Genomic DNA, 14,228 nt, shown 5'->3' on the forward strand with positions numbered 1-14,228 from the left:
TAGCCTGGCCCTGGTCTTGGCGATCCCTAGGTGTCCGGCCATGAGAATCTCGTGGGCTATCCGCAACAATTCCGCGCTGAACGGATAGGGTACCACTAACTGTCGGTCCCTGGGCCACGCCTCCGGTGAACCCTGCTGGACCGATACCCGGTACAGCCGTCCCTGGTCCCAGACCACCCGCTCGCCGTCTGACTCCCCAGGAGGCTGTGCCGCCTGCTCCTTGAGAGCTTTCAGGCTAGCGTCGGCTTCCAACGCTGCCTGAAATCCCTGACTCGATGTGGCGAGAATGGACGACACCGCCACATCCGCTGTCAGCTCCCCGGGATCTGTCTCCTGGCCGCTGTCTGACTCGGCAGCCACTTGGTCAGAGAGGGGGAAGCCGTCGGACCTCTGCAAGGCTCCTTGGGCTCCGGCGCTCCCACTCCGGGTGACAGCGGCCACGACCGCTGTGCCCATGGGTAGCACCTGCTTCCTCCCGGCCCCTGACCAAGTCGCCGGGTCAGGCAGACTTTCCTGCCCTCCGAACATCCCGGGTGTGGGGAACTCCTGCCCTGGGGTCTTACCTGGTGGCTCCTCTCCCGGGACGCCTCCTCCCCCCATGGCCTGTTCCTCTTCCTGCAAAGGTCCTAGACTCAGCAGGCTGGATTCACTTAGGGGCCCTACACTGCCCATAGCAGCCCCTCCCTCCACCTCTGAGCTCTCCCCTACAGTCTCCTCACCTGTCCTCCCCGTGAGCCCCGTGTGTGTGGTGTCAGTGTATGGAGTACCCTCAGGTTTCACTCCCTCCCCCACTGTTGGAGGCACATTCAACACATCAACATTCACAGTAGAGTCATGACATTCTTGGGGAGCCGAACTTGGGGGTTCAGTGGCCACATACTGAGACACTAGCCGCCCCAAATCGGTCCCAAGTAATACATTAGCAGGAATATTTGACGTTACTCCCACCTCCCGCATTCCCCTCCCGGCGCCCCAGTCCAAAAACACCTTGGCGACAGGCAGCGCCGGCTCCACGCCTCCAATTCCGGAGACGGAAAGGGTTTTCCCCGGTACCAAGTCTTGAGGGGACACCACCTCAGGACGTACCAGGGTTCGTTCAGCGCCTGTGTCCCGCAGTCCCATGACCGCTGAGCGGCCGATAGTGACGGGTTGGTAATTGTCCAGGGACCTCCCACCACCCCCTCCCACACATAAAACAGTGGACGGTTTCGGGGACATGGATGGGGCCTTAAGACGCTGGGGACATGCGGTCTTGAAGTGTCCCAGCTGCTTGCAGTGATGACAACGTCTGGGTTCTGCGCCTGGCCTGGAGAGGGCAGCAGGGGGGTACACCCCTTGCACTCTGGGGGCTGGGGAAACAGGGGCAGGATTGGGCTTACTCCCTCTCCAGGTGCTGCTGGCATGCTTCTTCGGCTCAGGCGCCCTGTTATTGGCATACTCGTCTGCCAGGGCGGCTGTAGCAGAAGCCCCCTTCGGTTTCCGGTCACGGAGGAACTGCTGGAGGTCCTCTGGGCAGTTCCACAAGAACTGCTCCGTGACGAACAGTTCCTGGACCTCCTGGCGGGTGGTGAGCGCTAGACCCGAGGTCCAGTGCTCTGCAGCTCTCAGCAACGCCCGCATGTGGTCGGTCCAGGTGTCCTTTGGGCCCCGCTGGAGGCTCCGGAACTTCTTGCGGTAGGACTCTGGGGTGAGGTTGTAGTGCTGGATAAGCGCCCGCTTGATGCTGCTGTAGTCCTGCTCCGCCCCGGCAGGTAAGTCCCCCAAAACTTCCAGGGACTTACCCCTCAAACGGGGGGTCAGGTATCTTGCCCACTGATCCGGGGCCAGATGGTGTTGAAGGCAGGTCCTTTCAAAGGCCAGCAAGAAGGAATCCAGGTCTCCATCCTTCTCAAGCAGAGGGAAGTCCTCGGCCCGGACTTTGGAAGCCCTGGACTCTGGTGGTGCTGGGGCGTCCAGCGGGAGCCCGCGTTGAGCCATCTCCAGTCGGTGCTGCCGCTCCGCTGCTCTCTGCCGCTGCTTGCTCCGCTGCCCGCTCTGCAGCTCTCTCTGCCCGCTCCGCTGCCTGCTCTGCAGCTCTCTGCCCGCTCCGCTGCCTCACGGCGTTCTGCCCTCTCCCGCTACTCTGCTTCACGGCGTTCTGCACGCTCGGCCTCCGCTGCTTTCTCTGCAGCTGCCATGAGTCTCATACAGGAGTCTTCATTACCCGCCTCGAGACGTGCCGCTGCAACAAGGGCCGCTGATGTGGACAGGCTGGGGCGGGTAGGTGGTGGGTAGTCCCTTGCCGGACTAAGCACGGGTGGCTGGCTCCTTGGGGAGTCTGGGCTGAGCTCCCCCTCGCCTGGAACAGTACCGTCCACCACCACCTCCTCATAGGCCATAGCACTGGCCTGCGCCCTCACTGCACTCCTGGTGCCCTCCGCCATCTTTGGAACCTCTGGTTACTGACACACCTTGCACACAACTTATTATATCTACACTCTGACCGTCTAGTGCTGGGCTGACCTTAAGACCCCAGCAGCGAAAGCTACCGCTGGTAGTCTCTAGTGTCTGGGAGTAGGGGTCCCACGCACACTATTACTCTGATCCCACGTACGCTGCCACCACTGTGAAGGATTACCCCTTCCTCCCACGTCACCAATCCGTGACGTCACTACACAGGCCCAGCTCTCCGGCGCCCCCTTTGTCTCTCAGGTCAGTAAGGGAACTGCACCTAGAGCAAATGGCTGCCGGGGAGACTGCCCTGTTACCCACCCTGGGTATTCTAAGGTTCGCAATCAGAGTAAAAGGATCAGCCCAAAATTAATTTATGATTTAATTGCCTTAAGGGCGCACTAGATAATTACAAGAAATATACAATCACAATATATCAAGAGTTAGTCAGAGTACAATATAACAACAATAATACAAGGCTTAAAGGTATAAAGCTGGAGGTCAATTTACCAGGTTGAAGGTCGCTTGTGGAAGCCAGGGGCGCGCAGCATTCCGCAGGTCCAAATCTTAGTTACCGGGCAGCCCCCAGAAAGCATGTGCTTGCTCCCCTCTGGCTGGCATACCCTGTTCCTTAAGATATCAGCATGATCTTCTTCTGTGGAGTGAGACACTTCTCCTAGTGTCTTCAGCTCTTAAAACCTGGCTGAGCCCCCCTGCCTGCAGCTGGGTGGGCTTAGCAATCTCCACCCCCCCTGCCTCCCTGCAGATTTATTCCAATATCTAATAAATGGGATAACTCCCCTCAGGATGATCGGATCAGCACACGGGCAGTACCAGCGCCTGTGGTTTGTTCTGCCGGTCGTACTGGGAACAAACCTGGACCCATTCGGTTCCTGTGGGAGGCTGATCTCTATATCTCGGGTTTCAGGCCTCCCACCGCCACGGGAGTCGCACTGTTGGATGCACAATTTCTTTAGGGCAAGGAGAATATTTTTTATGAGCCTGTAGCTCGAACGATGCGTCCATAATTCACAATTCCATGGCTGGGCTGCCATAATAGATGTGTATCCAGTGGCCACTTGGCATGCGTGTTTTAATTAAGCCCCCCAAGCATTTCCAAGCCCCCTGGTGGCGTGGTTTCCTCATGGAGCTTTGAAATACCGTCTACAGTTTACACTGAGCTCAGCCCGTTAGCATACTAATAGGAACTTTATTCATAGAAAAGGTGGGGGCCAGGAGCGCTCCTCGCTGCCGACCTGAGACCAGGAGACAAAATGGAGTCACGCCAATCTGTAAGTATGCCTGTTCCAAGATGGCGGCTGTTCCCTCATCACAGTGCTGAACAAACATTATGCCCCATATAGTGCTGCACAAACATTATGGCCCCATATAGTGCTGCACAAACGTTATGGCCCCATATAGTGCTGCACAAACGTTATGGCCCCATATAGTGCTGCACAAACGTTATGGCCCCATATAGTGCTGCACAAACGTTATGGCCCCATATAGTGCTGCACAAACGTTATGGCCCCATATAGTGCTGCACAAACGTTATGGCCCCATATAGTGCTGCACAAACGTTATGGCCCCGTATAGTGCTGCACAAACGTTATGGCCCCATATAGTGCTGCACAAACGTTATGGCCCCATATAGTGCTGCACAAACTTTATGGCCCCATATAGTGCTGCACAAACTTTATGGCCCCATATAGTGCTGCACAAACGTTATGGCCCCATATAGTGCTGCACAAACGTTATGGCCCCATATAGTGCTGCACAAACGTTATGGCCCCATAGATGCTCATACAGACACTTGCCCCATTTGCTGCGATAAAAAAAAAAAATCACATACTCACCTCTCCGTCGCTCAAGCCCCCGGCACTTTCAATAGTCACCTGCACCTCATTCCGGCGCCACTCCATGCTCAGCACTGACGTTCAGCAGAGGGCGCGCACTAACCACATCACCGCGTCCTCTGACCTGAGCGTCACTGCTGAAGACAGAGCGGCGCCCGGAGCGAGGAAAGTTTACTATCGTGCAGCGCTGCGCTCCCCCTCCCCGCTATACTCACCTGGTCTTGGCGCTGTGCAGTCCCTGCTTCCCCGACACCGCAGCTTCATCCTGTACTGAGAGGTCACATGGTACCGCTGATTACAGTAATGAATATGCGGCTCCACCCCTATGGGAGGTGGAGCAGCATATTCATTTACTGTAATGAGCGGTACCATGTGACCTCTCAGTGCAGGAAGAAGCTGAAGCTGCTGCTGCCGGCGCCGGGGAAGCTAGGGACCTGCAGGGACTGCGCCTGGGCTAGGTGAATAATTTTAGACTGCCCCCGCTCCCCCCCCCTGCCGACCCCCGGGTATGACTCGAGTATAAGCCGAGAGGGGGACTTTCAGCCCAAAAAAGTGGGCTGAAAATCTCGGCTTATACTCGAGTATATACAGTAAATTTTGGGTGAAGAATCAACAAGTGGAACACAATTGTGAAGTTGAACGAAATTTATTGGTTATTTTACATTTTTGTGGAAATTCATAAACAGAAAAGTGGGGCGTGCAATATTATTCAGCCCCTGTAACTTAATACTTTGTTGCGCCACCTTTTGCTGTGATTACAAGTCGCTTGGGGTATGTCTCCATCAGTTTTGTACATGGAGAGACTGAAATTCTTGCCCATTCTTCCTTGGCAAACAGGTCGAGTTCAGTGAGGTTTGATGAAGATTGTTAGTGAACAGCAGTTTTTTCAGCTCTTTCCATAGATTCTCGATTGGATTGAGGTCTGGACTTAGAATGGCCAAGTCAAACACCTGGATACGGTTATTTGTGAACCATTCCATTGTAGATTTTGCTTTGTTTGGGATCATTATCTTGTTGGAAGACAAATCTTTGTTCCAGTCTTTTGTAGACACCCAACAGGTTTTCTTCAAGAATGGTCCTGTATTTGGCTCCATCCTTCTTCCCATCAATTTTAACAATCTTCCCTGTCCCTGCTGAAGAAAAGCAGGCCCAAACCATGATGCTGCCACCACCATGTATGACAGTGGGGATGGTGTTTTTCAGGGTGATGAGCTGTGTTTCCTTTACGCCAAACATAGCTTAGGGGACATGGCTTATGTTCTCACTGTGCACATTAAATCCATCTGGACTCGATCTGGGCTAATTTCTTTGACACACCACCACCCCTAATGCTGACATCAATCATATCTTACCCTGAGAAGGCTGCCATCACAGTCATGGTAAAGTTTGAAGTGACGAGGAATTGTTTCAACTGTGGATGAGTCCACATGGGTTGCAGTGCACGTGTTCCCTTGTGCGCACCTTTTAATTGGCTTGTGGTCAAACCCACATAGATTTTTTTCACAGGGACACGTGGCATAATAAATGACGTTACTACTTGTGCATGCGATACGCTTTCTTGTATACGCGTGATTGACTAGCATTCGAATCACAGCGATCAATATTTGGACATGCTACGCAGTGACCACATGGGACGCACCCACACCTAGCAGCCATGCTATTCCATATATTTTAGGTGGTTCACTAGTGTAATGGCTGTGGACTAGGGTATCACGAAGGCTCCGTGACTGCCGTGATGTGATGGCAGCGCTCTCGGGCAAGAAACTTGAAATAATAGGATTGGCTTTCAAGATAGGCCACCAATTGTCCAATGCCTTCCTTAGCAGAGGAAATTGCTAATGGTAATTACTTATAAAGCGGACAATATCATGGTCATCTTAAGTCTGAATCTGAGGAGGTCATGTCTCGAAGGAATTTTTTTTGCCCTATAGAAAGCTTTTCTTTTTTTTATCATCCACTTACTGTAGCCACATTAAATTAAGCAGAGTTTTAAATCCTCCACTTGTGTAGCCAAATAATTTTCCGTGGAACAGTCTGCGGAGACACAAACTGTCCTGCCGGAATAGACTGAATGATGTAGTGTGGGAAGAGGGGGCATGTAATAGCATATTTGTGGCAGTCTCCTTATGAAAAATATTCATCTGTATCTCGTCATTACTATTATCTCTGGAGTTTGATGTCCAAAACTTCAATCCCATCATGGTTCACTTGATAAGAAAGATTAATATTATTTAGGACTCGACACATTGACGGCCGATCCGACATGAAGTGGTCCCTCTCCCACATTCCTAGGAAGAGGTTGGCATACACAGGTGCATAAGATGCCCCCATAGCTGTCCCTGGGAGCTGTAGGATGGACCCCTTAAACAAAAACATTGAGTTAATGTACACTCCAATAATTGCAATATTGTATTTGGTCTCCCTGTGTCGGTAGATGACCAGTCTCTCGGGTTCAGTATTGATCATTTTTGGTTAATTCTTATTTTTTATTTTATTTTTTTTTTATTCCTGTTGCAAAATTATTTGGAACACAAGGACATTGAAAAGATTCTGCATGAATTCTCACAGATTTTCATCTGCTTTACTGAACAGTCACAAATAAGTTCGCCCATTTATGTTTTTAGATATGTGTATATACGTATAAAAACAGCAAAATAAATCACATTAGAACACTGAATAAACTATTTCACAGGTCAGTCATCCACGACTACATTTTTATTTATTTTTTTTTTTTTCCTCAACCAAATGACCAGCGTAGTGCCATAGGACAAATGCACAAATTTCTGGCAGTCATTTTGTTAAGAAGTAAATCACATTTTTAGGTGTTTCGCACCATCTCTTTATAAAAAGTTAGAACATGCTTTATTTATGTAGGTAGACGCAGAAGAATACCATTGGGTTCAATTGCAGGTGGTTGCAGCCCCTCTGCTACTGAAGAAGACACATCAGAACAAAATAAATTATGATAGACAAAATTCACCAAAACCCCCCGGCAATTATTCTCTGGGAGGGAACAATTTCCCGGGGGGCATTATGACTGCAAAGACAAATCCAATGCATTCATGGGTTCATACATTACAAGGGCTTTTTGTTCATTTAAACACCAGTTTGTTTGGACGATGACTGACCGCTAAGGATTACCATACATAAAACCACTTCACATGAGGCTCCCTGAAGGTGGAGTAGAGGAAGAGCGCAATTTTTGAGAAGAGAATGGGTAGACCACACTCCTCTTGGGATAGGAAAGGGTGTTGGGGATATGGGGATTTTCTTATTAGTATCTTCATTATAGCTATCTTGGTGCTGATGCTGCTCGTGGCTGGATTCAGAGTGAAGGGATGTTATGCTTCTGGTTCATATTCCTGGTAATCATCCTTGGGGGCTTCCTCGTAGCTCTCCCCTTCTGGCTCCAGCAGTAATTCAGCAGCAGGTTCTTCCAAAGCTTCCTGGCCTCCTTCTTCAGGCTTAATATCTGTGGGAAATTCATCCTTCTTCACTAGGCCGGTGGCTGCACCAATGTTCGCAGCTCCAGACATGATAGCCCCACCCAGCTGAGATGCCTGCTCTTTGGTCTTCTCAGCCACTGAAGCCACTCCTTGTACTACTCCATCTCTGGCTTTGCTTCCCACATATGACACCTTCCTTGGTCTTCTCCGCAGCTTCTGCTACCCCTTGCTTGGTTTTCTCAGCTGCGGCCACCACCCCTTCTTTTGCTTTGGAAAAGCCTTTAATAAGCACATCCATTTTGATCTGTTGCAGTCTTCTCAGTCCCAAGCTTTTTCCAGGTCTTGTTGCTTATCTGGAAGAGGCTGCCTGGGGTTCAGAGGGTAAATTGGTTTTAGTCCTCTCTCTATGTAATGATGAAGCAGAGGAGGGTTCAGATGTAGAGATCTCAGGGGTCCCTCAGCACCCGGCAGTGTCAGTGCTCCAGTATTGGTCATTTTATTAGACAACAAATCCTCTTTATTATCCCTAAAACCTTGTAAATTGTTTACTTGAGATGGAATTGAGACCTCAAGGGAACCTTGTAACTTAGTTTCTCCAGTGGAAAAATCCGACTTTGAGGAAAATGTCTTTGATTTTCTCTCTGCTTTTAGTTTTGTATGAAGTCCTGTTAGTTTGTTTTTCTTCATGTAATACTTACATTACCTGAGAGAAGAGCTAGGGGCTTCCTTTTCCAACCTGGTTATAAACTCTTTATTCTTTCTACATGTAGGTATCAAGAGAAATGCAAACAGGAAAGCGTTTCATAGAGTAATGGATTGACTATTGGTATCACGGTTGGGAGTGGGGTAACCTCGAGGCGCCGCAGATACCCACACTGGGCCAATTCCCATATTGGGTCAAACTCTGAAACATTTGTTGGCACAATAAACAGACCAACTAAAAATATCTAACCACATCACTAAATCTTGTATAAAGGGCCAGTAACCTGCTGGATTCAGCTGGGAACCCTGAGCAGAAGACAGGAGTGGGTGATCACCGGATTCTTTCTTCTATTGTTGCCGGATACATTGCCCTTCAGCGCTATGTAGGGAATCTGAACATGGGCAATGCTTCTGTGGGGCCTGGCAATCCCGTAATCGCTGGCTATCTGCCGGCTGAGCAGGCCTAGTGGGTTCTAGCAGAACCAGATCTGCTCTGTCAGAGATTTCTTACTCATGGGCTGTTTTATCCTGTAACTGGGGCTCCTATGGATGTTCCTGGTAGCGGTGGAAAAAGTGACCCCCTGAAGGAAAAAAATGGATCTCGTGGGGGTGGGAATTAAAATATTGTCTTCTCAAAACTCTTTACTTCATGAAAATAGTGTGGAAGTTAAAAATTAAAAACCACTACATTAGCTATCCACACAACTGTAATAACGGGAAGAGTTCAGGTTATCTGGAGGTCAATGTAAAATTCTCATATATATCCAAATCCAATATTTACCGTGAGGGCAACAGATTTTTATATCCCCTAAAACGTCCTTAAATTACTTGTCCTGCATAACACGATGTCAGTCAGTGGGGGCATGGCTGCTGAAAGAGCAAGGACAACATGGAAGACAAAAAGCCAATTTCAGCCGAACGCGTTGTTGTACGTAAGGACTCTCCGACAATGGAAGTGTGAGTTTCCATCTTTACGATTTGCTGGTTTCTTAAGTAATGACGTTCTAGCAGCTTCTCCTTTCCTTGTGAACGATATTTCCACAAGATGAAGAACTCTTTCTCAGAACAGGAACCGCACAGACTGTGTATTTAGTCTTTAGAAGATCCAGTTATTTTATTGTATGCAGATCTTGAGCTTAGTCGGTAATGGAGGACACAATATATAGTGAACCTCTAATTTTCGGGTGGCAGCGGGGTTATTGTGGGTTGTAGGATTCTCTGATCAGCTGCATTTCACTTCTGAACGTCTTACCGTATAACACTCCCATATGCTAAGGTAGCGAGGGCCAGCGTTCAGGGGACGCTCAGGAGAAATCTTGGTGACTGTAGAAGGTGAAGGAAAGGGGATCTGGTGGAGACCAGAGACCTTGAGAGATCAGTGTAGGGTGGGAAACGTGTTCTGGAAGTTTGTGTGCAATTGTTACTGATTATTTTAAAGGTATATGTTATACAAAGGGAGTAATCAGGTGCACTTAACCCTTTAAAGACATGAATTTATTACTCAATAAACACCCTGCCCTGTACCCAGTATAGATAAAACAGGAATTGATATGAATACTATACAAAGACTAAATATCTGACTGGTGATAAGACATGGTGCTGGGATAACCGCTGCCTCAGTGGTTGGATCTGATAGTATTGAGAATTATCAGTAATTAATGCCGATAATCCAGGTCCTATCACAAGAGGCCCTGAGATCAATATTGGGCTGTACCTACCTCGCAGCGGAGGTTGGTACCCTAGTGTAACGGGGTTTGGTGCCCCCGCTCCATGGCGGCATGCCCTGATTAGCCCTAGTTGCTAGGTAAACTGGGTGATCAGAAGGCCACTGTGATATGCCTGGGCTATGAAGCATGGAGTATAAATATGGTTCCCAGTGATATAATGCGCCCACTCGATACTGTTCACATGGGCAATTGCCAGTCTTCATAGTCCCCTGTACTTTGGTGCGCCTGCCCTGAATGCTCGGACCGTAGAGGTAGAACATGGGCTGCTTCCTGCTACATCATGTAGAGGATGGAAACAATGTGCGTATGTGCCGGTGGTAGTCGCGGTAAGCCGGATGTAGTGCCTGCACAGCGCAGGTGTCGCCGACCAGATACCGGAAGCTGCATCATAGCACTCCATGCTGGAACGTAAGGAAGGAGTGGTCCTCGCCAGGGTGACTTCAGACAGGGCGGTCCGTGAATGTACGTTCCAAGGTGGAGCACAGACAGGAAAGTGCCGGAGAGACAACAGGAGCTATCAGTCCCCGCAAAGTGAGGCCGGGGCATGGGGAGAGAGCGGATAATGTCTACCCCCAATCCCGGGATATGATGTAATTGCTCCCAGTGTGCATGGTGGCATAGCCCAGAGAGGGACAGTCTGGTAATATAGAATATATACTCAGCACACTCAAGGAAGTCTGATGCAAAAGGGGTGTTTAACCCCTTAGCGACCGCCGATACGCCTTTTAACAGCGGCCGCTAAGGGTACTTAAACCACAGCGCCGTTAATTAACGGCACTGTGGAAAAAGTACATAGCGCCCCCCCAGAGGCCTATTTTATCCGGGGTCTCGGCTGCCGGGGGTAGCCGAGACCCCAGAGAACATGATTCGGGGGGTTTTTAACCCACCCCGCATTTGCGATCGCCGGTAATTAACAGTTTACCGGCGATCGCAAAAAACCCCCAAAAAACGCGATCTCTTTTTAATTTCTCTGTCCTCCGATGTGATCGCAGATCGGAGGACAGAGAAAAGGGGTCCCAGGTGGCCCCCCAATACTCACCTAGCTCCCCCGATGCTCCTCGTGGCTCCCGGTGGGCGCCGCCATCTTAAAAATGGCGGGCGCAGTGCGCCCGCCGGCCGGCCCCGTGGGAGTCTTTGGGGTCTCGGCTGCCGGGGGTAGCCGAGACCCCAAAGAGCATGATCGGGGTCGGTTTTACCGACCCCTGTTTTGCGATCGCCGGTAATTAACTGTTTACCGGCGACCGCAAAAAAAAAAAAGTAAAGTGTAATTCTCTGTCCTCTGATGTGATCGTACAACAGAGGACAGAGAAATAGGGGGATTCGGGGATCCTACAATACTCACCTGTGTCCCTGGATCCTCTTGCTGCTCCTCCTGGCCGCCGGCAGAAGAAAATGGCGGGCGCATGCGCAGTGCGCCCGCCATCTGTCTCCATCTGCCGGCCGGCAGGAGAACAGCAGTTGGGACTAAAATTAGGGGTAGGGTTAGGGTTGGGGCTAAATTTAGGGTTAGGGTTGGGGCTAAATTTAGGGTTAGGCTTCTTTCACACTTACGTCGGTACGGGGCCGTCGCAATGCATCAGCCCGACATACCGACTAACGTTGTGAAAATTGTGCACAACGTGGGCAGCAGCTGTAGTTTTTCAACGCATCTGCTGCCCAATCTATGTCCTGGGGAGGAGGGGGCGGAGTTACTGCCACGCATACGCGGTCAGAAATGGCGGATGCGACGTACAAAAAAAGTTTCATTGAACGTTTTTTTTTTGTGCCGATGGTCCGCCAAAACACAACTGATCCAGTGCACGACGGACGCGACGTGTGGCCATCCGTCACGATCCGTCGCCAATACAAGTCTATGGGCAAAAAACGCATCCTGAGGGCACATTTGCAGGATCCGTTTCTTGTCCAAAACGACGTATTGCGACGGATGCCAAACGACGCAAGTGTGAAAGTAGCCTTAGGGCTAGGGTTGGGGCTAAAGTTAGGGTTAGAGTTTGGATTAGGGTTAGGGTTTGGATTAGGGTTGGTATTGGGGTTAGGGTTGGCATTAGGGTTATGCTTGGGATTAGGGTTAGGTTTGGGATTAGGGTTAAGGTTAGGGTTGTGATTAGGGGTGTATTGGGATTAGGGTTAGGTTTGAGGTTGGGGTTGAGATTAGGATTAGGGGTGTATTGGGATTAGGGTTAGGTTTGAGGTTAGGGTTGAGATTAGGATTAGGGGTGTGTTGGATTTAGGGTTTTGATTAGGGTTATGGTTAGGGTTGACATTAGGGTTGTTTTGGGGTAAGGGTTGTGATTATGGTTAGGGTTAGTGATTAGGATTATGGATCAGGTTGGGATTAGGGTTAGGGGTGTGTTGGGGTTAGGGTTGGAGCTAGAATTGGGGGGTTTCCACTCTTTAGGTACATCAGGGGGTCTCCAAACACGACAGCCAATTTTGCGCTCAAAAAGTCAAATGGTGCTCCCTCCCTTCTGAGCTCTGCCGTGCGCCCAAACAGTGGTTTACCCCCACATATGGCGCATCAGCGTACTCGGGATAAATTGTACAACAACTATTGCAGTCCAATTTCTCCTGTTACCCTTGTGAAAATAAAAACTTGGGGGCTACAATATCTTTTATGTGGAAAAAAAAATATTTTTTATTTTCACGACTCTAAACTTCTGTGATGCACTTGGGCATTCAAGGTTCTCACCACACATCTAGATAAGTTCCTTGGGGGGTCTAGTTTCCAAAATGGGGTCACTTGTGGGGGGTTACTACAGTTTAGGTACATCAGGGGCTCTGCAATCGCAACATAATGCCCACAGACCATTCTATCAAAGTCTGCATTCCAAAACGGCGCTTCTTCCTTCCGAGCTCTGCCGTGCGCCCAAACGGTGGTTTACCCCCACATATTGGGTATCAACGTACTCAGGAGAAATTGCACAACAACTTTAGTGGTCTAATTTCTCCTGTTACCCTTGTGAAAATAAGAATTTGTGGGCAAAAATATCATTTTTGTGTAAACAAAAGCGATTTTTTATTTTCACGGCTCTACGTTATAAACTTCTGTGAAGCACTTGGGGGTTCAAAGTGCTCACCACACATCTAGATAAGTTCCTTAAGGGGTCTAGTTTCCAAAATGGTGTCACTTGTGGGGAGTTTCCACTGTTTAGGAACATCAGGGGCTCTCCAAACGCGACATGGCGTCCGATCTCAATTCCAGCCAATTCTGCATTGAAAAAGTCAAACGGCGCTCCTTCACTTCTAAGTTCTGCGGTGCGCCCAAACAGTGGTTTACCCCCACATATGGGGTATTAGCGTATTCAGGAGAAATTGCATAACAAAATTTATGGTTACATTTCTGTTTTTACACATGTGAAAATAAAAAAATGGTTCTGAATTAAGATGTTTGCAAAAAAAAAGTTAAATGTTCATTTTTTCCTTCCACATTGTTTCAGTTCCTGTGAAGCACGTAAAGGGTTAATAAACTTCTTGAATGTGGTTTTGAGAACCTTGAGGGGTGTAGTTTTTAGAATGGTGTCACACTTCATTATTTTCTATCATATAGACCCCTCAAAATGACTTCAAATGTGATGTGGTCCCTAAAAAAAAAATGGTGTTGTAAAAATGAGAAATTGCTGGTCAACTTTTAACCCTTATAACTCCCTAACAAAAAAAAATTTTGTTTCCAAAATTGTGCTGATGTAAAGTAGACATGTGGGAAATGTTATTTACTAACTATTTTTCGTGACATATCTCTCTGATTTAAGGGCATAAAAATACAAAGTTTGAAAATTGCAAAATTTTAAAAATTTTCGCCATATTTCCGTTTTTTTTCATAAATAATCGCAAGTAATATCGAAGAAATGTTACCACTAACATGAAGTACAATATGTCACGAAAAAACAATCTCAGAATCAGCGGGATCCATTGAAGCGTTCCAGAGTTATAACCTCATAAAGTGACAGTGGTCAGAATTGCAAAAATTGGCTCGGTCATTAAGTACCAAATTGGCTGTGTCACTAAGGGATTAATACATACAGTATTCATATTTACAAACGTTTCGGTCTGTGAAGACCTTTCATCAG

General features: G+C 48.7%; 1 pseudogene; it reads right to left on the reverse strand.

Moving 5' to 3' along the window:
• Window positions 1–7,613: 7,613 nt before the first annotated feature.
• LOC138674364 (beta-synuclein-like) lies at window positions 7,614–8,179 on the reverse strand (annotated as a pseudogene).
• Window positions 8,180–14,228: the final 6,049 nt, after the last annotated feature.

The sequence above is a fragment of the Ranitomeya imitator genome, chromosome 4, assembly GCF_032444005.1.
Source record: "Ranitomeya imitator isolate aRanImi1 chromosome 4, aRanImi1.pri, whole genome shotgun sequence".
Classification (NCBI taxonomy): Eukaryota; Metazoa; Chordata; class Amphibia; order Anura; family Dendrobatidae; genus Ranitomeya; species Ranitomeya imitator.